This window comes from Mobula hypostoma, chromosome 2 (assembly GCF_963921235.1).
Source record: "Mobula hypostoma chromosome 2, sMobHyp1.1, whole genome shotgun sequence".
Lineage (NCBI taxonomy): Eukaryota > Metazoa > Chordata > Chondrichthyes > Myliobatiformes > Myliobatidae > Mobula > Mobula hypostoma.
The window spans coordinates 171,439,680-171,462,258 of NC_086098.1; positions in this window are offsets into that span (position 1 = coordinate 171,439,680).

Here is a 22,579-nt window from a genome sequence, read left to right on the forward strand (position 1 = left end):
GGTGGAGGTATAGATCAGCCTCAGTAACTGTTTTTGAGTCTGATGGGCCATCCTTCCTGATGGAAGTGGCTACGTAGCATCTGTGCCCTGAGCTACTGAAGTGTTCAGGATTGTGTGACGTCTCTGAGCAGCAGTTCCCAACCTGGGGTCCGTGGACCTGTGCTTAATGATACTGGTCCACGATGTAAAAAAAGGATTGGGAACCCCTGCCTTGGAGCTGTTTTGTGAGATTTACATAGAAAATAGGTGCAGGAGTAGGCCATTCGGCCCTTTGAGCCTGCAGCGCCATTCAGTATGATCAGGGCTGATCATCCAGATTTGTGGTACAACGTTCAACACTCCTGATTTGGTGTTCTCAAAGAGCATGGAGACCATTGAGATTTCAGGAAAAAATATTCCACATTTTTAATACCGTGGCATAATTCACTTACAAGATGAGAAAGGCACTGCTAAGGTCCATAATTAAGTTTCATCCCTAAGCTGACATTGGGAGATTCCCTTTCCTCAAAGTGTAATACTGAAAATTTTTATTTACTAATTTGAGCTACAATGCGAAACTGGCTCTTCTGGTCCTTGGAGCCGCTCTGCCCACCAACCTCCGATTTAACCCTAGCCCATTAACCTACCAACTGGTACATCTTTGGACTGTGGGAGGAAACCGCATCACCCGGAGGAAACCCACATAGTCACAGGCAGAACGTACAAACTCCTTACAGACAGCAACAGGAATTGTACCTGGGTTGCTGGTACTGTAAATCATCATGCCCTTATCTGGAATAAAAAGCCAAAATGCCAGGGACTTTCAGCAGGTCAGGCAGCATCTGTGGAGGTAGAAGCCATTAACATTTTAGCACCTGGTGTTGATGAACAGTCATTGACCTGAAAGGTGAACACTGCCTGTCTCTTTCTCTGCAGATGCTGCATGATCTGCTGAGAATTTCTGGACACAAGATTCTACAGATGCTGGAAATCTAGACTATAAGGCATCCGTTAGTCTTGCGAGACCATGGATCTGAGCCTGGAAAGTCTTCACTCTCCAGGGCACAGGCCTGGGCAAGGTTGTATGGAAGACACAACACCGATGTTATTCAAGGGAAGGGCATTAGGACCCATACAGCTTGGCACTAGTGTCATCGCAGAGCACTGTGTGGTTAAGTGCCTTGCTCAAGTACACAACATGCTGCCTCGGCTGGGGCTCGAACTCACGACCTTCAGATCGCTAGTTGAATGCCTTAACCGCTTGGCCACGTGCCCAAGACTAACACATACAAATCTGAATTAACAGGTGAAAATTCTCAGTAGCACATACAAAATGTTAGAGGAATATTACAGGCCAGGCATCAAGGGTCTCAGCCTGAAACGTTGACTCTTTATTCCCCTCCATAGATGCTGCCTGACCTGTTGAGTTCCTCCAGCATTTTGTGTGTGTTACCCTGAGAATTTCTAGTATTTTTCTGTGAATTCAGATTTCTTTCTGTAAAGAAGGATGTAACTGACTCATTATTTTTGCAAAGTCCCAGTGGTTTTGTGGTTATCAATATGGTGTTGGTTTATTTGTTAATTAACCAAATTTAAATGCCCCAGGTTAATGGTCCAGCTCTTTTTCCACCCATTCAGCAGAGTAACCACTGTGCCACATGTGGGGAGAAAGTGAAAATGCTACTACCTGCTTGAATGGCCTAAATGTTAATCAGTGGATCGAGGAGTGTGTGTGTGTGTGTGTGTGTGTGTTATTGTCAATGTTTCAGATTGAGACCTGCATCATCATCCTGATGTAGATTCTTGACCTGAAACGTCACCAATTTCTAATCCCCCACAGATGCTGCTCGACATGCTGAGTTCCTTGGCATTTTGTGTGCCAGTCACTGTTCCATTGAATGTTACAAACTGCAGGTCAACACTGACAGAGTAACAGAGTTAACACTGCCAGTCTGTTTCTCTTTCCGCAGATGCTGCCTGACCTACTGTGTGTTTCCAACGCTCCCTGTTTTTAATTTTTTTACAATGTTTTTTGGCTTTCAGTACTGGTTACTGATTGCCAGCCTATTGATGGATTCAACAGAGTTCCAGCTGGACAATTAAACTTCAGATCAGTTGGCATAGATACTGGATCGGCATACGGAGCAGACAGATACAGCTGTGGAAACTGCAAGCAGTTTCACACTCCTGGGAGTGCCAGTCTCACACAACCTCTCATGGTCCCTGAGCACATCCTACACAATCAGGAAAGCTCACCAATGTCTCTACTTTCTGAGGAGGCTGAAGGGAGGGGGCTTTGCGCACTCTACAGATGTGCAGGAGAGAGCATCCTAACAAGCTGCATCACTGCATGGTATAGAAACTACTCTCCAGTAGACAGAAAGGCTCTGCAAGTAGTCAGAACTGCCCAGTGCATCACTGGCACTAGCCTACACACCATCAAGGGCATATATACAGAAAGGTACTGAGAAAAGGCCAGTAATATCATGAAGGATCCCACCCACCTTGCTGATGGACTGTTTGTCCCACGCACTTTAGGGACAAGGCTATGAAACATCCATGCCAGAGCAACCAGACTCAACAACACTCACTTTCCCCAAGTAGCAAGGCTGATACACCCCCTCCAACCACTAACCCATCCCCCCCCCAACCACCACCACTTTGTCATTTCCTGTCAGTCACTTTATCAACACAAAATGCTGGAGGAACTCAGCAGGCCAGGCATCATCTAAGGAAAAGAGTAAACAGTCGTTGCCTGACCTGCTGAGTTCCTCCAGCATTTTGTGAGTTGTTCGGATTTCCAGCATCTGCAGATTTTCTCCTGTTTGTCAGTCTCCTTGTGTACAGACACTCCTGTGCCTAGTGTCACTTTAGACATGTAATCAGTCTTTGTGCAGTATATAATCTATCTTGTGTATTATTATTTATTGTCTTTTATTGTTTTTTTTGTGCTACATCAGATCCAGGGTAACAATTATATTGTTTTCCTTTACACTTGTGTACAGGAAATGACAGTAAAGAATCATGAATAAAAGACTGAATAAAGCATTGTGCATTTGGGATTAGGAGAAACAATCCCTCTGGACCAGGAACCCGTTTCAAAAGATTGAGTGATTTTTTGTTTTGTGCAGAGGAGTTGCTGCCGAGATGTTCAGCAATCGAAGGGTTAATGTGAGATAGGGCTGGGGAACCACAACTACCTCCTCCAGTCTCCATGTGCATTGAGAGATAGTAAGGACATTGTAGTCAGTGTAGATGAACAGAACGTGAGTTAATGATAGTGCATTATTGTAAATATTTGTCATAGATTTATTTTCAGAGATTTATAACTGTATAATTGGTTAAATTATTAAAATTCTGCCATTTTCTGTTGTCTGTGTAAAGAATGTTTAATTATGGAAATTGAGTAATTAATATTAAAATGTTTACATCATTTATCAACATTGTTTCCACTGTTGGTCTGCTTTAGCACAGTACCGGGTACAAGCACAAGCCCATTATACTGAAAGGCTTACCATGAAACACAAAATGCTGGAGGAACACAGACCAGACAGCATCTACGGAAAAGGGTAAACAATCAATGCTTCAGGCCAAAACCTATTGTCAGGACTCGATTGAAGCTTCCAGTATTTACTCTTTTCCATAGATGCTGCCTGGCCCGGCCCGCTGAGTCTCTCCGGCATTTTGTGTGTGCTCCTTTGATTTCCAGCTTCTCTGGTTTGTGATCCGGCTTGCCCTTATGCTGTTCCCTGCACTGCACTGGAATAGGATGAACCGGGAGCAGCACGGTGGCGTAGCGGTTAGTGCCGGTGACTTGGGGTCAGTTCCTGCCGCTCTCTATAAGGAGCTCCCACCTACAACTAGGTTACCTCCAGGTGCTCCGGTTTCCAAAGACAGGCGGCTTAGCAGGTTAATTGGTCACAAGGGTGTAATTGGGTGGCACGGGTTCGTTGGGCCGGAAGCAACTGTTACCATGCTGTATCTATAAGTAAATTTTTTTTTTAAATGGTCACAGCCAATTAAGTTCTTTGGAAGTGCAGACAATGTTGTGATGTGGACACGCAATAGTGACTGAGCACAGCAAGTTTCCACTAACAGTATTGTGATGGTGAAGAGATTGCCTGTGTTTTCTCAGTGATGTTGGGGTGGGGGGGTGGGTAATATTGACCAGGACATGCTGGAAATCTTCCCTGCACGTCTTCAAAATGGTGCCATGGCTGTGTGTCCACATAAATGATTAACCTTCATCTGAGCAGTGGCACTTCCAACAGTGCAGTGCACACTTGGTATTGTGAAGAGAGGCTAAGCCAGATCTTTTTATTGACTTCTGTGGAATGTCTAAATGGTCCTGAGGTGAGGTGTGCCTCCCCCCGAGCCACTGTGAGCATTAATGAACTGGTTCTGTGGCAGTCTGTCAGGCTGATGGGATCAGTCAGTTGGGTAGTCACTGAATATGGGAAGGTTTTCATTTCGACACGTTGGATCTCAAACCAGTGCTATTTGCAGGAGTTAATATTTTTGGTACTGGTTTGTTATTGTTTCATGTACTAAGGAACAGTGAAAAGCCTGTCCTGCATACTATTTATACAGATTAAATCATTGCGCAGTGATGTTTGTACAGATCAAATCATTATAGCGTAAACAAATAGAGTGTAAAAGCTACGGAAAACGTGCAAGCTAGATTGTGAGGCCAAGAGTCCATCTTATTGTACAAGAAGTCCTTGCAAGAGCCTGGTAACAGTGGGGTAGAAGCTGTTCTTGAGCCCGATGGTGCATGCTTTGTGACTTTTGTATCTTCTGCCCGACAGGCAAGGGGTAAAGAGAGAGTGTCTGGGGTGGGTGGGGTCTTTGATTATGCTGGCTGCTTTACTGAGGCAGCAGGAAGTATAGACAATGACCGTGGAGTTGAGGCTGCTTCCCGCGATATGCTGAGCTGTGTCTGCAACTCACTGCAGTTTCTTGTCACGGGCAGAGCAGTTGCCATGCCAAACTGTTACACATCCAGACAGAAGGCTATCTATAGTCCATTCTCAAAAATTGGTAAGAGTTACATAGAAACTTAGAAATCAGCAGCACATTACAGGCTCTTTGGCCCACAATGTTGTGCTGACCATGTAACCTACTCTAGAAGCTGCCTAGAGTTTCTCTACCGCATAGCCCTCTTTTTTTCCTAAGCTCTATGTACCTATCTAAGAGTCTCTTAAAAGACTTTATTGTATCTGCCTCCACCACCGTCGCTGGCGGTGTACTCCAGAGTTGACAGAACCAAGCCGAATTTCTTTAGCCTAATAATAATGAGTTGGACCAAGGCAGGGTATTAGTGATATTCATACCTAAAAACCTGAAGTTCTCAACCCTTGGCCTCAGATCCAGAATCAGGTTTAGTATCACCCCATATGTCGTGAGATTTGTTAACTTTGTGGCAGCACTGCAATGCAATACATAATAATAGAAAAAAAACTGAATTACAGTACATGTCTGTAAATGTATATAGGTAGTGCAAAAAAAAGAAATAAAAAAGTGAGGTAATGTGCATGGGTTCAATGTCCATTCAAAAATCGGATGGCAGAGGGGAAGAAGCTACAGAGGCGAGCAAGTTTCATGTAGACAAGAGTGTGTGCACTGCCCCATTTCTGTAATTAGTGACCTGCTGCTTTGTTTTATTGCCATTGAGGGAAATGTTGCTGCTGCCCAGTTTTGGAGAGAACATGCAAACTCTCGTAGACGATGATGAGAATTAAAACCAGTCACTGGCCTGGGTGCTGGGGGTCCTTGATGGATGAGTGGTGAAAGATTAAAAAGGGACCTGATGGTCAACAACTTCATGCAGAGTGTGGTGGTTATATGCAACAACCTGCCAGGGGAAGTGGTTGAGGCAGGTCCAGTAACTACCGTTAAAAGACATTTGGATAAGTACGTGGATCAGAGGTGTTGAGAGAAATGTGGGAGCAATGCAGACAAACACAGCTTGGTGGTCCCCATGATTGGCATGGATAAGATGGGCTGAAGGACCTGTTTGTCTGCTCTATGAATCCTTTTTGAATCCAAGGTAGAGGTTTAGTCACACCTGCAGTTTCTTGTTCACCACACTTCATGCTAGTTATGAGATTTGGGGAGTTTTACTGGGAAAATGATTGATGATCATTTATTATCACCACATGTTCCAAGTTGCAGTGAAAAGTTCAAATTTCAAAGTAAATTTCTTATCAAAGGACGGATATGTTACCAAATACAACCCTGCGATTTGTTCTCTTGTGGCCATTCAAGAATCATTGAAAGACTGCACCCAACAGGGCAGATAAACATCCAGTATGCAAAAGACAACAAACTGTGCAAATACAAAAGAAAGAAATAATAATATTAAATAAATAAGCAATAAATATTGAAAACAGATGAAGAGTGCTTGGAAGTGAGTCCATAGGTTGTGGGAACATTTTAATGATGGGGCAAGTGAAGTTATCCCCTCAGGTCCAAGAGCCTGATAGTTGAGGAGTAATAACTGTTCCTGAAGCTGGTGGTGTGGGTCCTGAGGCTCCTATACCTTGCTTATGGCAGCAGCGAGGAGAGATGGTGGGGGGTCTTTGATGATAGATGCAGCTTTCCTGTGACAGCTGGAAAGAGCTCAGTGGTGGGGAGGGCGTTACCCACCATGGTCTGGGTGGTATCTATTACTTTCTGTAAGATTTTCCATTCCAGGGCAGTGGTGTTTCCACACCAGGCTGTCATGCAACCAGTAAATATACTCTGCACTGAACATCTGTAGAAGTTTGTCAAAGTTTTAGATGTAAAACTCTTTTGAATACCACCCATACCAATCATTTAATCACATTAGTGCATTGAAGCAATAGAAGGGGAATTTTGGTTTAAATCTGCTGCTGCCTGCGGGCAGCTGTGCATTTACCCTGTGCCCGTGTGGGCTTCTGCCGGGTGCTCCAGTTTCCTCCCAAATGCCAAGGGCATACGGGTTGGTAGTTTAATTGGTCACATTGGATATAATTGGGCAGCAGGGGCTTCTGGGGCCGGAAGGGCCTTTTACCGTGCTGTATCTTTAAATAATAAATATTTTCCACCACTAGTACAGGGAGCGAGTCCCAGATATTATCTCCCATTTTCTGCAGGAAAGAACTCCATTCTCACTTCTGCACTCTACATACTGCCAGAATGTTAAATCTCTGTCCACTGGCCCCTGGACAGTCTGCTGTTGGGAAGAACTTCTGGGAAGAACTTCCCTCTGGCTACCTGGCTTGAAATGCATTGAATTTTTAACACAGAAAGAGGCTCCTGAAACTCACGTGGAAACATTTATCGGTCAATCATTCCCCCGTCGACATACTTCTGTTTCAATAGCAACTTGACCAATCTTTACTCCAAATATCTTGCCAGATTATTGGTAATTCATTAACATCTAAGGCCCCCCCCCCCCGCCTTTGGGGGAGAGTTCCAGAATTCTACTTCCTCCATGATTTCGTTATTGAATAGTTCAGCCACATTAATTAGTTATAGGTTTCAATGTGATCCCTATTGAAACATATCAAATATTGAAAGGCCTAGATAGAATAATGTTTCCTATAGAGGGGGAGTCTAGGACCAGAGGGCACAACCTCAGAATAGTGGGGCATCCATTTAGAATGGAGACAAGGAGGAATTTCTTTAGCCAGAAGGTGGTGAATCCGTAGAATTCATTTGCCACACACGGCTGTGGAGACCAGGTCACTGGGTGCATTTAAAGCAGAGGTTGATAGGTTCTTGATTAGTCAGGGCATGAAAGGTTGTGGGAAGAAGGCAGAAGAATGGGGTTGAGAGGGAAACGGATCAGCCATGATGAAATGGCGGAGCAGACTCAATGGGCTGAATGGCCTAATTCTGGTCCTATGGCTTATGGTCTTGCATTATAAAGCTGAGACTTTATAAGGCATTGGTTGGGTTGCACTTGGAATGTGGTGAGTAGTTTTGGGCCCATTTTCTGAGAAAGGTGCTGGCATTGGAGAGGACCCAGAGGAGGTTCATAAGAATGATCTCAGGAATGAATAAGTTAACATATGAGGGACTCTTGATGGTTTTGGGTTTGTACTCACTGGAGTTTAGAATAAAGAAGGGGTATCTCATTGAAACGTATCGAATATTGAAAGGCCTAGATAGAGCGGGTGTGGAGAGGATGTTTCCTATGGCAAGGGAGTCTCAGACCAGAGAGCACAGTTCCCTGAGAACAGAGATGAAGAGGAATTTATTTAGTCAGAAGGTGGTGAATCTATGGACTTCATTGCCCCAGATGGCTGTGGTGGCCAAGTTATTGGGTATATTTAAAGGTTCTTGATTAGTAAGGATGGCAAAGATTATGGGGAGAAAGCAAGAGACTGTGGTTAAGGGGGTTAATAAATCAGCCATGATAGAATGGTAGAGCAGACTCAATGGACTGAATAGCCTAATTCTTCTCCTATGAATTATGGTCTATGGTCTTACATCCTTTCTTCACATATCCTTAATTCTTTTAGGGACTTGGAACATTTTTCAGTATTTCTACTGGAGCATTCCTTGAATTTCACTCCACCATTCCCATATTGCTGTGAGTTCCTTAAAAATTATACAGGACTTAAGGTCTCATTTCTGTTTCCTTTACAGCTTGAGAAGATCTTAAGTGTTATGCCGCTTGTGTGGGGAACAAACGGCTTTGTACCTGTTCATACTTGTCTGCTGGCAGTGAGGGAGATGATATAGTCCAATTTGGGCCTCTCAAGGCATAAACCAGACAATACAATTTTATGAGATGGCTTAATATGATGATAAAACGTTTACCAGACAGACTGGAGATGATTGGGCAATTTCCTGACAGTCAAACCATGCCCACAGTTCTGTCAGTGACTGAGGTGACTTTATTATCTAATTTACTGTGTAGTTACTGTACCTTCCATTCTCTGCTTTTATAGACTAAAATCCATCATCAAAAGCAGCATCCATACATGAGCAGCCGGTGCATATCACAAATCCTGGTTATGCGACCACTGGTACCAGGCAGACAATCTCTGAAGAGTATTGATAATGGCTGGGGGTCACCCATCTTGTTCAAGTTCAAGTCACTTTTATTGTCGTTTCAACCATAACTGCTGGTACAGTACACAGTAAAAATGAAACAATGTTCCTCCAGGACCATGGTGCTACATGAAACAACATAAAACTACACTAGACCATGTGAAACAACACAAAACTACACTAGACTTCAGACCTACACGGGACCACATAAAGTGCACGGTACAAGACAGTACAATAATTAATAAACAAGACAATAGGCACAGTAAAGGACAAATTACAATATAATAATAAATGATGTAAATGTAAGCAATGTTTTAGCAAGAATTGAGAAAAATGAGCAAAAATTGCAAAGGGAGTGGAGTGGTGTTCAATTGAGTGTGTGTATAGGTTGGTGTCAGTCCAGGCTCTGGGTATTGAGGGATCTGATGGCTTGGGGGAAGAAACTGTTACACAGTCTAGTCGTGAGAGCCCGAATGCTTTGGTACCTTTTGCCAGATGGCAGGAGGGAGAAGAGGTCTCCAGGGTGAAGGAAGGACATCCTGGCTGTGGAGGAGGTGCAGCGTAGGTTCACTAGGTTAATTCCTGGGATGTCCGGACTGTCTTACGCAAAGAGGTTAGAGAGACTGGGCTTGTACATGCTGGAATTAAGGAGATTGAGGGGGGATCTGATTGAGACATATAAGATTATTAAGGGATTGGACAAGATAGAGGCAGGAAATATGTTCCAGATGCTGGGAGAGTCCAGTACCAAAGGGCATCGTTTAAGAATAAGGAGTAGGTCATTTAGGACAGAGTTGAGGAGGAACTTCTCCCAGAGAGTTATGGAGGTGTGGAACGTGCTGCCTCAGAAGGCAGTGGAGGCCAATTCTCTGGATGCTTTCAAGAAGGTGCTAGATAGGTATCTTGTGGATAGGGGAATCAAGGGTTATGGGGACAAGGCAGGAACCGGGTATTGATAGTAGATGATCAGCCATGATCTCAGAATGGCGGTGCAGGCTTGAAGGGCCAAATGGTCTACTTCTGCACCTATTGTCTATTATCTATTGTCTAAGAGTTTGTATGAGGGGTGTGTGGAGTCCTTCACAATACTGTTAGCTTTGCAGACGCAGCGTGTGGTGTAAATGTCTGTAATGGCAGGACAAGAGACCCTGATGATCCCTCACATTTGTAATGGAAAACCACTTCTGTAGAAAAATTAGCCAAGAACAGTCATGGTTATAGACCATGATCGCCCACGTCATACTGCACAAAGCATGAGAAAGTCTGCAGATGCTGGAAATCCCCAGAACAACACACAGAAGATGCTGGAGAAACTCAGCAGGTCAGGCAGCAGATATGGAAATGAATAAACAGTTGATTTTTCGGGATGAAATCCTTCTTCAAGACTGAGAAGTAAGGGAGAAGATGCCAGAATAAAAAGCTGGCTGGAAGGTGATAGTTGAGGCCAGGTGGGTGGGAAAGGTAAAGGGCTGGAGAGGAAGGAATCTGATAGGAGAGAAGAGTGGACCAAGGGAGAAAGGGAAGGATGTGGGGACCCAGGGTAAGTAACAGGCAGATGAGGAGAAGTAAAAGATCAGACTGGGGAATAGAGGATGGGGGTGGGGGGTGGGGAGGAGGATTTGTTTACCAGAAGGAGCAATTGATATTCATGATATAATGAAGATGATGATTACCCCTCAACCATTAGTCTCCTGATTCAGTGTGGATAACTTCACTCACCTTAGCACTGAACTGATTCCACAACCTCTGGGCTAACTTCCAAAGACTCTACAACTCATGTTCTCAGTATTCTTTATTTATTTCCTATTATTACTACTTCTTCTGTATTTGCACAGTTTGTCTTCTGCCCATTGGTTGCTGGCCAGTCTTTGTGTGTATTTTTCATTGATTCTATAGTGTTTCTTTGTCCTACTGTGAATGCCTGCAATAAAGTGTATCTCAGGGTGGTATATGGTGATAAATACTTTGATAATAAACTTACTTTGAACTTTGAATTGGGAGTAATTGCCTCAATATATTCAAGCTGGGGACGAGAAATTTCAACCCTCTATTCTGAGGTTTGACCCTCTGGTCCTAGACTTCCCATAACAGAAAACATCCTCTCCACGTCCACTCTATCTTGGCCTTTCAATATCTGATAGGTTTCATTCAATAGTTTTTCATTGACTCTGTTGTATTTCTTTGTTCTGCTGTGAATGCCTGCAAGAAAGCAAATCTCAGGGTTGTGTATGGTGACATATGTGCATTTCGATTATAACTTTGCTTTGAACTCAAGTCTCTCAGAACCATTCCTATCCATGTGCCTGTCCAATTGTCTTTAAAATGTTTTATTTTGTTTTTATTTATTTAGAGATATAGCACAGAGTAGGACCTTCCAGCCTATCAAGCCACTCTGCTCCAGCAACCCCAACAAACCCGATTACTCCTAACCTAACCGTGGGACAACTCACAATGAATGACCTGCCCGGTACGTCTTTGGACTGTGGGAGGAAAGCGGAGGACATGGAGAAAATCCATGCATTCCACAGGGAGACTCCTCACAGAAAGGCACTGGAATTGAACTCCAAACTCCAAGCTGTAATGATGCCGCGCTAACCGCTAACCCATGGATGCTGTTAGCATAGTCGCCTCTACCACTTCCTCTGGAATAACTGTGACTGATGACTGTAAATGCCTAAAAAGAAAATGAACTTCAAGGTAGTATGTTGGTGAGATAGAGACGAAAGTTGATAGGTGAAGTCAGGCAGGTGGAAAAGGTAAAGGGCTGGAGAGGGAGGAATCTGATAGCAGGGGAGTGTGGTTAATAGGAAAAAGGGAAGGTGGAGGGGGCCTAAAGGAAAGTTTAGGTCTTTATTCTTTGGAGCGTAGAAGGTTGAGGGGGGACTTGATAGAGGTATTTAAAATTATGAGGGGGATAGATAGCGTTGATGTGGATAGGCTTTTTCCACTGAGAGCGGGGGAGATTCAAACAAGAGAACATGAGTTGAGAGTTAAAGGGCAAAAGTTTAGGGGTAACATGAGGGGGAACTTCTTTACTCAGAGAGTGGTAGCTGTGTGGAACGAGCTTCCAGCAGCAATGGTTGAGGCAGGTTCGATGTTGTCATTTAAAGTTAAATTGGATAGATATATGCACAGGAAAGGAGTGGAGGGTTATAGGCTGAGTGCAGGTCGGTGGGACTAGGTGAGAGTAGGAGTTCGGCACGGACTAGAAGGGCCGAGATGGCCTGTTTCCATGCTGTAATTGCTATATGGTTATATAGTTATATGGTAATAGGCAGGCGAGAAGAGGTAAACGGTCAGAGTGGGGAATAGAGGAATGGGGAGATGAAATTTGTTTAACGGAAGGAGAAATTGATATTCATACCATCAGGTTGGAGGCTACCCAGACAGAATATACGGTGTTGCTCCTCCACCCTGAGGGTGGCCTCATCACGATACAAGAGGAAGCCATGGACCAACATGTTGGAACGGGAATTTGACTTTGACTTTGACAGTTTGCCTATAACTTTGTGGCTGAAGTCATGATTACAGTGTTTATCTGATCACATAATCATATCGCAAGAGGTGGCCATGCAGCCTAACACGCTCATAACAGCACAAAGAAATGAGCTCTGCATGTTTTTGCTAAAGCTCCACAATTTATTTTAACATTTTAAGCTTTTACAGGACAAAGCAGTAGTGTAGAGTGAGCATAATGCTTTAGAGCACCAACGATCGGAAGATCAGGGTTCAATTCTGGTGAATACTAGCAGTTATCATATTAAGGTGATTGGAGGAAAGTATAGATGGGATGTCGGATATAAGTTTTTTACACAGAGGATGGTGTGTGCATGGAAGTATAGAGGAAAGGCAAAGGTAAGCTCTTTACATGGAGAAACATAGAAATCTACAGCACGTTACAGGCCCTTCGGCCCACAATATCATGTCGACCATGTAGCCTACTCCAGAAACTGCCTAGAATTTCCCTACCGCATAGCCCTCTATTTTTCTAAGGTCACTTATAAAAATCTCAAAGAGGAGGGGTCCCAGAACAGATCCCTGCAGAACACCACTGGTCACCGTCCTCCATGCAGAATACGCACCATCTACAACCACCCTTTGCCTTCTGTGGGCAAGCCGATTCTGGATCCACAAAGCAAGATCTCCTTGTATCCCATGCCTCATTATTTTCTAAATGAGCCTTGCTTGGGGAAACTTATCAAATGCCTTACTGAAATCCATATACAGTACACTACATCCACTGCTCTACCTTCATCAATGTGTTTTGTTACATCCTCCAAGAATTCAATCAGGTTCATAAGGCACGACCTGCCCTTGACAAAGCCATATATTGACTCTGCCTAATCAGATTATGTCTTTCCAAATGCTCATAAATTTTGCCTCGCAGGAATATCTTCAACAACTTTCCCACCACTAAAGTCAGATTCACTGGTCTATGATTTCCTGGGTTATCTCTACTCTCTTTCTTGAACAAAGGAACAATGTTTGCCACCCTTCCAATCCTCTGGTACTTCTCCCACCCCTATTGATGATGCAAAGATCATCGCCAGAGGCTCAACAATCTCCCTTGCTTCCCACAGTAGCCTGGGGTATATGTCCTCCAGTCCCAGCAATTTATCTAACTTAATACCTTTCAAAAGCTCCAGCACAATCTCTTTCTTAATGTCTATATGTTCAAGTTTTTCAGTATGTTGTAACTCATCCCCACCGTTGCCTTGGTCCTTTTCACTGGTGAATACCGAAGCAAATGACTCACTAAGTACCCACGCTACCTCCCCCGACTCCATGTATACGTTTCCACTATCACACCTGATTGGTCCTATTCTCACACGGCTCATCCTCTTGCTCTTCACATACTTGTAGAATGCCTTGGGATTTTCCTTAATCTTGCTCATCAAGGCCTACTCTTGGACCCTGGTAGCTCTCCTAATTTCATTCTTGAGTTTCTTTCTGGCATCCTTGTTATTTTCTAGAGCTCTAAAAGTACCTAGTTTCTTGAATCTTTCATAAAGTTTTCTTTTCTTCTTAACTGGATTTTCTACATCCTTTGTACACCATGATTCTTTTACCCTACCATCCTTTCACTGCGTAAATGGAACATACCTATGCTGAACATTTGCCACATTTCTGCCATGCATTTCCCTGAGAACATTTGCTGCCAATTTATGTTCCCAAATTCCTCCCTAATAGCAGCATATTTCCCCCATCCCAATTAAATGTTTTCCCAAATTGTCTGCTCCAACGCTATGGTAAAGGATATAGAGTTGTGATCTCTCCCTCCAAAATGCTCTCCCTCTGAGAGATCTGACACCTGACCAGGTTCATTTCCCAATACCAAATCAATACAGGATTCCCCTCTAGTTTGCTTATCTACATATTGCATCAGGAAACCTTCCTGAACATATCTAACAAACTCCACTCCATTTGCTCTAAGGAGATGCCAGACAATATCAGTAAAGTTAAAATCACCCATCACAACAAACCTACTATTATTGCACCATTCCCAAATCTGCCTCCCTAACTGCTCCTCGATGTCTCTGTTACTATTAGGAGGTCTATAAAAAACATCCAGTAGAGTTATTGCCCCCTCCTGTTTCTGACTTCCACTCACAATGACTCAGTAGACAATCCCTCCATGACTTCCTCCTTTTCTGCAGCCGTGATACTATCCCTCATTAGCAGTGCCACTCCCAACCTCTTTTGCCTCCCTCCCTGTTCTTTCTGAAACATCTAAAGCCTGTCACACTCAGCAGCCATTCCTGCCCCTGAGTCATCCAAGTCTCTGTACATGGTGGTTGCGTGGGACACCCTGTCAGGGGCAGTGGTAGAGGCAGATACATTTGAGGTTATTTAGGAAACTATAGGCACATGATAATAGATCGGATAGGCACATGGATGATAGCAAACTATTGAGCAACACAAAGTGTTGGAGGAACTCAGCAGGTCAGGTAGCATCCATAGAAAAGAACAAACAGTTGATGTTTTGGGCTGAAACCTTCCTTCAGGAGAGTTGTGTAGAAGGGAAAGGTTAGATTGAACTTGGAGTGGGTTAAAAGATCGGTGCAATAATGAGGGAAAGAGTGGCCTGTACTGTGCTGTAATGTTCTGAGTTCTGATTCTGGCTGGTGTCTGTAAGGAATTTGTACGTTCTCCCAGTGACTGAGTGGCGTTCCTCCCACATTCTAAAATGCGTACAGGATAGGGTTAAAAAGTTGTGGACGTGCTATGTTGGCACCAGAAGTGTGGGCTTCCTCCCAGCGCGTCCTCGGACTGTGCTGGTCTCGACACAAGTGACACATTTTATCCTATATTTTGATTTTCAAGGTACATATGACAAATAAAGCTAATCTTTGTCTTGCTGGCTCGCTGCGGAGAAGAAAATTCCATCAATACCACCCCACCCCCTGTCAGTTACTCCTACCCTTCACTCCTGCACATTGCCTGGCCAAGGACACAGTGGCAAGTGTTGATCGGGGTCAGCCTCAGAATGCAGGGACGTCCCTTTAGAACAGAGGTGAGGAGGAATTTTGTTTAGCTGGACGGTAGTGGATCTGTAGAATTCATTGCCACGGACGGCTGTGGATGGCTGTGCCAGGTCAAGGGGTATATTTAACGTGGAGGTTGACAGGTTCCTGATTAGTAAGGATGTCCAAGATTATGAGGGGTAGGCAGGAGAATGGAGTTGAGAAGGATAATAAATCAACTATGATGGAATTTCAGAGCAGACTCCATGGGCTGAATGGCTTAATACCGCTCCTGTATCTTATGGTCTAGGTAGGAGGTATGGGAGCCTGAAGACACACACATTTTAGAAGCAGTTTCTTCCCCTCTGCCATCAGATTTCTGAATAGCCCATGAAGCCATGGAGACCACCTCACTATTTTGTAGCTCTTGGGAGTTTGAGGAGATTTGGTATGTATATTACCAAAGACACTCACAAATGTCTATAGGTATACCATGTAGAGAATTCTAACTGGTTGTATCACTGTCTGGTACAGAGGGGCCACTGCACAGGATCATAAAAAGCTGCAGGAAGTTGTAAACTCTGCCAGCTCCATCATGGGCACTAGTCTCCCCAGCACTGAGGACACCTTCAAACAGTGGTGCCTCAGAAAGGTGACATCCATCATTAAGGATGCCCATCACCCAAGAGATGCCCTCTTCTCATTGCTATCATCAGCAAGGAGGTAGAGGAGCCTGAAGACACACACTCAACATTTTAGGAACAGTTTCTTCCCCCCGCCCCCCAACACCCCTCTTTACTTTTGCTGCAACATTAAACTTCATTTCGAAGTGCGACCCAGGTGAGATAGTTCAAGGCAGGTGGGGCTGTGTTTGCTCAAAAGTGGTCTGCTGACTGCAAGGCCCTTTGGTCCTGAAGAAGGGTCTCAACCCGAAACATTGACTGTTTATTCATTTCCAGAGATGCCGCCTGACTTGCTGAGTGCCTCCAGCATTTTGCATGTGTTGCTCGGACTTACAGCATCTGCAGACTTTCTCTTGTTTCTGCTGAGTTCCTCCAGCAGTTTGTGTGTGTTGCTCGGGACTTCCAGCATCTGCAGACCTACTTGTGTTTATGATTTGAGCCCCTTTGGAATGCCCTAATAGGGATGTGAAAGTTGCTATTCAAGTGCTGTCTTTTTATTTTTAGTGATATGCAAATGATTCTGAGCAGCTAGTCAAGAAAATACAAATCTTTCCCAAAACCGGTAGGGTTGTGAGCACAGTTTGTACCTCAGAATCAGAATCAAGTTAATTATCACTGACTTAGTTGACGTGACATTTGTTTTGAGGCAGCAGTACAGTGCAAAAACATTAAATTAACTTTAAAATTACAATTATCAGTAAATAGTGCAAAAACAAAGGACTAATAAGACAGTAACACACACAGAATGCTGGAGGAACTCAGCAGGCCAGGCAGCATCTATGGAAATGAATAAACAGTCGAAGTTTTGGGCCGAGATCCTTCTTCAGGACGGTGATAAGATAATGTTCATGCGTCCATGGACCATTTAGAAATCTAATGGAGGAGAGCAAGAAGTGGTGCTTCAGTCTCCTGTACCTCCTCCCTGATGGCAGGAATGGGCAGAGGGCAGGTCCCGGATGGTGAGAGTCTTTATGGATGCTGTCTTCTTGAGGCAACAGCTCTTGAAGATGTCGCCGACGGAGGGGAGGCTTGTGCCCGTGTTTGAGCTAGCTGAGTCTACGACCCTCTGCAGACCCTCGTGATCCTGTGCACTGGAACCTCCATACCAGGTGGTGATGCAGCCATTCAGAATACTCTCCACGGTAAATCCGTAGAAATCTGCTAGATGTACGTTTAAGTGGCTCTTCCATAGGCACATGAATGTGCAGAGATTGAAGGGATGTGGACATTGTGTAGGCAGAAGGGATTAGTTTAGTTAGGCATTTAGTTAGTAGTTTAATTAGTCTGACACAGACGTTGTGGGCTGAAGGGCCTTTTGCTGTGCGGTACTGATCTTTGTCCTGTGTTCTAGATCAGCCTTGACCATAATGAAGGGTGGGACAGACTTGTGGGCTGAATGGCTTACTCCCTCTTCCCGTTCTTGTGTTTAGCAGAAAGGTTGAAGTTCATGGGGATATTATTAGGTTCGCCCATCGTTCCATTGAAGAAGACATCGACACCCTTTATGGTGTCGAGACTAGCGTGAAATTTGGTTTTAAATGAGGGAGAGTTGCGCAGCGTCAGCCTCACTCTCTCTTCCCAATTCCCATCTGGATCCAGTGGAAAGACAGAGTCGAGACAGCTAGAGATGGAACTAGGTGCAGTGGATGACCAGGACATCTTCTGTGTCTTGTCCTGCTCTACATGTTCCATAATGCTTGCAGAGACCGTCTTCTTGACTGTTGAACCTTCCATTGGTCTCGTCCACTCAATCCACCGGAGTCTATCTTCACATGCTGGGATTGACAACTCCCTATCTCACTGAGGGTTTGAGACCCATCGGCTACCCTCACCTGGTTTAGCCGGCTTGTTGAAGCCGTTGGCTGGGGTGTGGCCGCTATCGCATGCAAACAGCTACGGGGAGCCACAGGTGAGAGCTGAGTGCCAGGTGGGGACCAAAGGTGGACTAACCATCTTGAAAAGGACGCGATATGTTCCCCCACCAGAGATGCTACCCCTCCATACACCCCATGGGGATAACTTGCAAGTAATTGGTGGAAAGATGAGAGTGGGGGGGGGGCTTTAGTTGTGCCCAGAAACATCTGGGGGCTTGGATCTCAGAGCCTAAAGAGACATTGGAGGTAGATCCTTTCCACAGGTAATGAGTACCAGAGTGAGCATTCCATGTGCCTGTCAGACTAGATGGGGAGCAAGGTTGTGGAGTTAGGCAGATAGATCTTAACTCTTAAATATTAGTAGAACTTGATTTGTCACATGCACATTGAAACATACAGCGCAATGTGTCGTTCTGCATCAATGACTGACAAAAGGTTTCTTCCCGCAGTCCAAAGATGTACTGGGGGAGGTTGAATAGTCATTGTAAGTTGTCCTGTGGTTACTTTAGGGTTAAATTGGGGCTTGCTGGGACAGTGTGGCTCAAAGAGCCAGCAGAGCCTACTCCTTGCTGTATCACTAAATAAACCAATAAACAGCCTGAGGATTGTGCTGGGGACAACCCACACATGCCACCAAACTTTACTTGTACCGTGAGATGCATCGTTTGTGTTCACGGACAACACAATCCGAGGACGTGCCGGGGGCAGTCAGTGAGTGTTGCCACACTTCTGGTGCTAACAGAGCCAGCCCACAACTCGCTAACCCTAACCCGTAGTTCTCTAACAGAACCAGCCCACAACTTGCTAACCCTAACCCGTAGTTCTCTAACAGAGAATGCCCACAACTTGCTAACCCTAACCCGTAGTTCTCTAACAGAGAATGCCCTCAACTCGCTAACCCTAACCCGTAGTTCTCTAACAGAGAACGCCCACAACTTGCTAACCCTAACCCGTAGTTCTCTAACAGAGAACGCCCTCAACTCGCTAACCCTAACCCGTAGTTCTCTAACAGAGAACGCCCACAACTTGCTAACCCTAACCCGTAGTTCTCTAACAGAGAACGCCCACAACTCGCTAACCCTAACCCGTAGATCTCTAACAGAGAATGCCCTCAACTCGCTAACCCTAACCCGTAGTTCTCTAACAGAGCCAGCCCACAACTCGCTAACCCTAACTTGTAGTTCTCTAACAGAGAATGCCCTCAACTCGCTAACCCTAACTTGTAGTTCTCTAACAGAGCCAGCCCACAACTCGCTAACCCTAACCCGTAGTTCTCTAACAGAGCCAGCCCACAACTTGCTAACCCTAACCCGTAGTTCTCTAACAGAGAATGCCCACAACTTGCTAACCCTAACCCGTAGTTCTCTAACAGAGAATGCCCTCAACTCGCTAACCCTAACCCGTAGTTCTCTAACAGAGAACGCCCACAACTTGCTAACCCTAACCCGTAGTTCTCTAACAGAGAACGCCCTCAACTCGCTAACCCTAACCCGTAGTTCTCTAACAGAGAACGCCCACAACTTGCTAACCCTAACCCGTAGTTCTCTAACAGAGAACGCCCTCAACTCGCTAACCCTAACCCGTAGTTCTCTAACAGAGCCAGCCCACAACTCGCTAACCCTAACTTGTAGTTCTCTAACAGAGAATGCCCTCAACTCGCTAACCCTAACTTGTAGTTCTCTAACAGAGCCAGCCCACAACTCGCTAACCCTAACCCGTAGTTCTCTAACAGAGAACGCCCACAACTCGCTAACCCTAACCCGTAGTTCTCTAACAGAGAATGCCCTCAACTCGCTAACCCTAACTCATAGTTCTCTAACAGAGAATGCCCTCAACTTGCTAACCCTAACCCGTAGTTCTCTAACAGAGAATGCCCACAACTCGCTAACCCTAACCCGTAGTTCTCTAACAGAGAATGCCCTCAACTCGCTAACCCTAACCCGTAGTTCTCTAACAGAGAATGCCCACAACTCGCTAACCCTAACCCGTAGTTCTCTAACAGAGAATGCCCACAACTCGCTAACCCTAACCCGTAGTTCTCTAACAGAGAATGCCCACAACTTGCTAACCCTAACCCGTAGTTCTCTAACAGAGAATGCCCACAACTCGCTAACCCTAACCCGTAGTTCTCTAACAGAGAACGCCCTCAACTCGCTAACCCTAACTCGTAGTTCTCTAACAGAGCCAGCCCACAACTCGCTAACCCTAACCCGTAGTTCTCTAACAGAGAACGCCCACAACTTGCTAACCCTAACCCGTAGTTCTCTAACAGAGAATGCCCACAACTCGCTAACCCTAACCCATAGTTCTCTAACAGAGAATGCCCTCAACTCGCTAACCCTAACTCGTAGTTCTCTAACAGAGAACGCCCTCAACTCGCTAACCCTAACTCGTAGTTCTCTAACAGAGAACGCCCACAACTCGCTAACCCTAACTCATAGTTCTCTAACAGAGAACGCCCACAACTCGCTAACCCTAACCCGTAGTTCTCTAACAGAGAATGCCCTCAACTCGCTAACCCTAACCCGTAGTTCTCTAACAGAGAACGCCCACAACTCGCTAACCCTAACTCGTAGTTCTCTAACAGAGAACGCCCACAACTCGCTAACCCTAACTCGTAGTTCTCTAACAGAGAACGCCCACAACTCGCTAACCCTAACTCGTAGTTCTCTAACAGAGAACGCTCTCAACTCGCTAACCCTAACTCGTAGTTCTCTAACAGAGAACGCTCTCAACTCGCTAACCCTAACCCGTAGTTCTCTAACAGAGAATGCCCACAACTTGCTAACCTTAACCCGTAGTTCTCTAACAGAGAACGCCCACAACTCGCTAACCCTAACTCGTAGTTCTCTAACAGAGAACGCCCACAACTCGCTAACCCTAACTCGTAGTTCTCTAACAGAGAACGCTCTCAACTCGCTAACCCTAACCCGTAGTTCTCTAACAGAGAATGCCCACAACTTGCTAACCCTAAACCGTAGTTCTCTAACAGAGAATGCCCTCAACTTGCTAACCCTAACCCATAGTTCTCTAAGAGAGCCAGCCCACAACTCGCTAACCCTAACCCGTAGTTCTCTAACAGAGAACGCCCTCAACTCGCTAACCCTAACTCGTAGTTCTCTAACAGAGAATGCCCACAACTCGCTAACCCTAACCCGTAGTTCTCTAACAGAGAATGCCCACAACTTGCTAACCCTAACCCATAGTTCTCTAACAGAGAACGCCCTCAACTCACGAACCCTAACTCGTAGTTCTCTAACAGAGAACGCCCTCAACTCGCTAACCCTAACTCGTAGTTCTCTAACAGAGCCAGCCCACAACTCGCTAACCCTAACCCATAGTTCTCTAACAGAGAACGCCCTCAACTCACGAACCCTAACTCGTAGTTCTCTAACAGAGAATGCCCACAACTTGCTAACCCTAACCCGTAGTTCTCTAACAGAGAACGCCCTCAACTCGCTAACCCTAACTCGTAGTTCTCTAACAGAGAATGCCCTCAACTTGCTAACCCTAACCCGTAGTTCTCTAACAGAGAACGCCCTCAACTCGCTAACCCTAACTCGTAGTTCTCTAACAGAGAATGCCCACAACTCGCTAACCCTAACCCGTAGTTCTCTAACAGAGAACGCCCTCAACTCGCTAACCCTAACTCATAGTTCTCTAACAGAGAATGCCCTCAACTCACTAACCCTAACCCGTAGATCTCTAACAGAGCCAGCCCACAACTCGCTAACCCTAACCCATAGTTCTCTAACAGAGAATGCCCTCAACTCGCTAACCCTAACCCATAGTTCTCTAACAGAGAACGCCCTCAACTCGCTAACCCTAACTTGTAGTTCTCTAACAGAGCCAGCCCACAACTCGCTAACCCTAACCCATAGTTCTCTAACAGAGAATGCCCACAACTCGCTAACCCTAACCCGTAGTTCTCTAACAGAGAATGCCCTCAACTTGCTAACCCTAACCCGTAGTTCTCTAAAAGAGCCAGCCCACAACTCGCTAACCCTAACCCGTAGTTCTCTAACAGAGAATGCCCTCAACTTGCTAACCCTAACCCGTAGTTCTTTGAGAAGTGTGAGGACATGGTGCATTCAGAAGAAACCTCCGTGGTCACAGGGAGAACATTTCAACTCAGCAGCAGGAATCGGGCCCCTGTCGGTAATTGCTGGTGCTGTAAATCCATCACACTAAATGGTCCCCTCCTTTACTGTAAATTTCTCAATTGCTCAACCCACAATGTTCTCTTTCTTCACCTTTTATTGTTTTTTTCGGTGAATCACTGCTCTGATTTCAAAAGATGACGACGATATCTCCATAACCAGATAAGAGCAGGTTAAAGTCAAGACAATTGACAAAGAAGTGCATGTTTTGGAAAACAGTTGATTGTGAAGCTCTTGGAAACATTGCTTTCCCCACTGACCATCTAGTATGCGGCTTTTCCAAACAACATCACAGATAAATATTTTTTTCCCCGGAGAATGGTGAAACTGAATGTTTGCCTTTGCTCTGGGCTTTACCCTCGTGTGATTGCTGGGATGAAGTTGCATTCTAG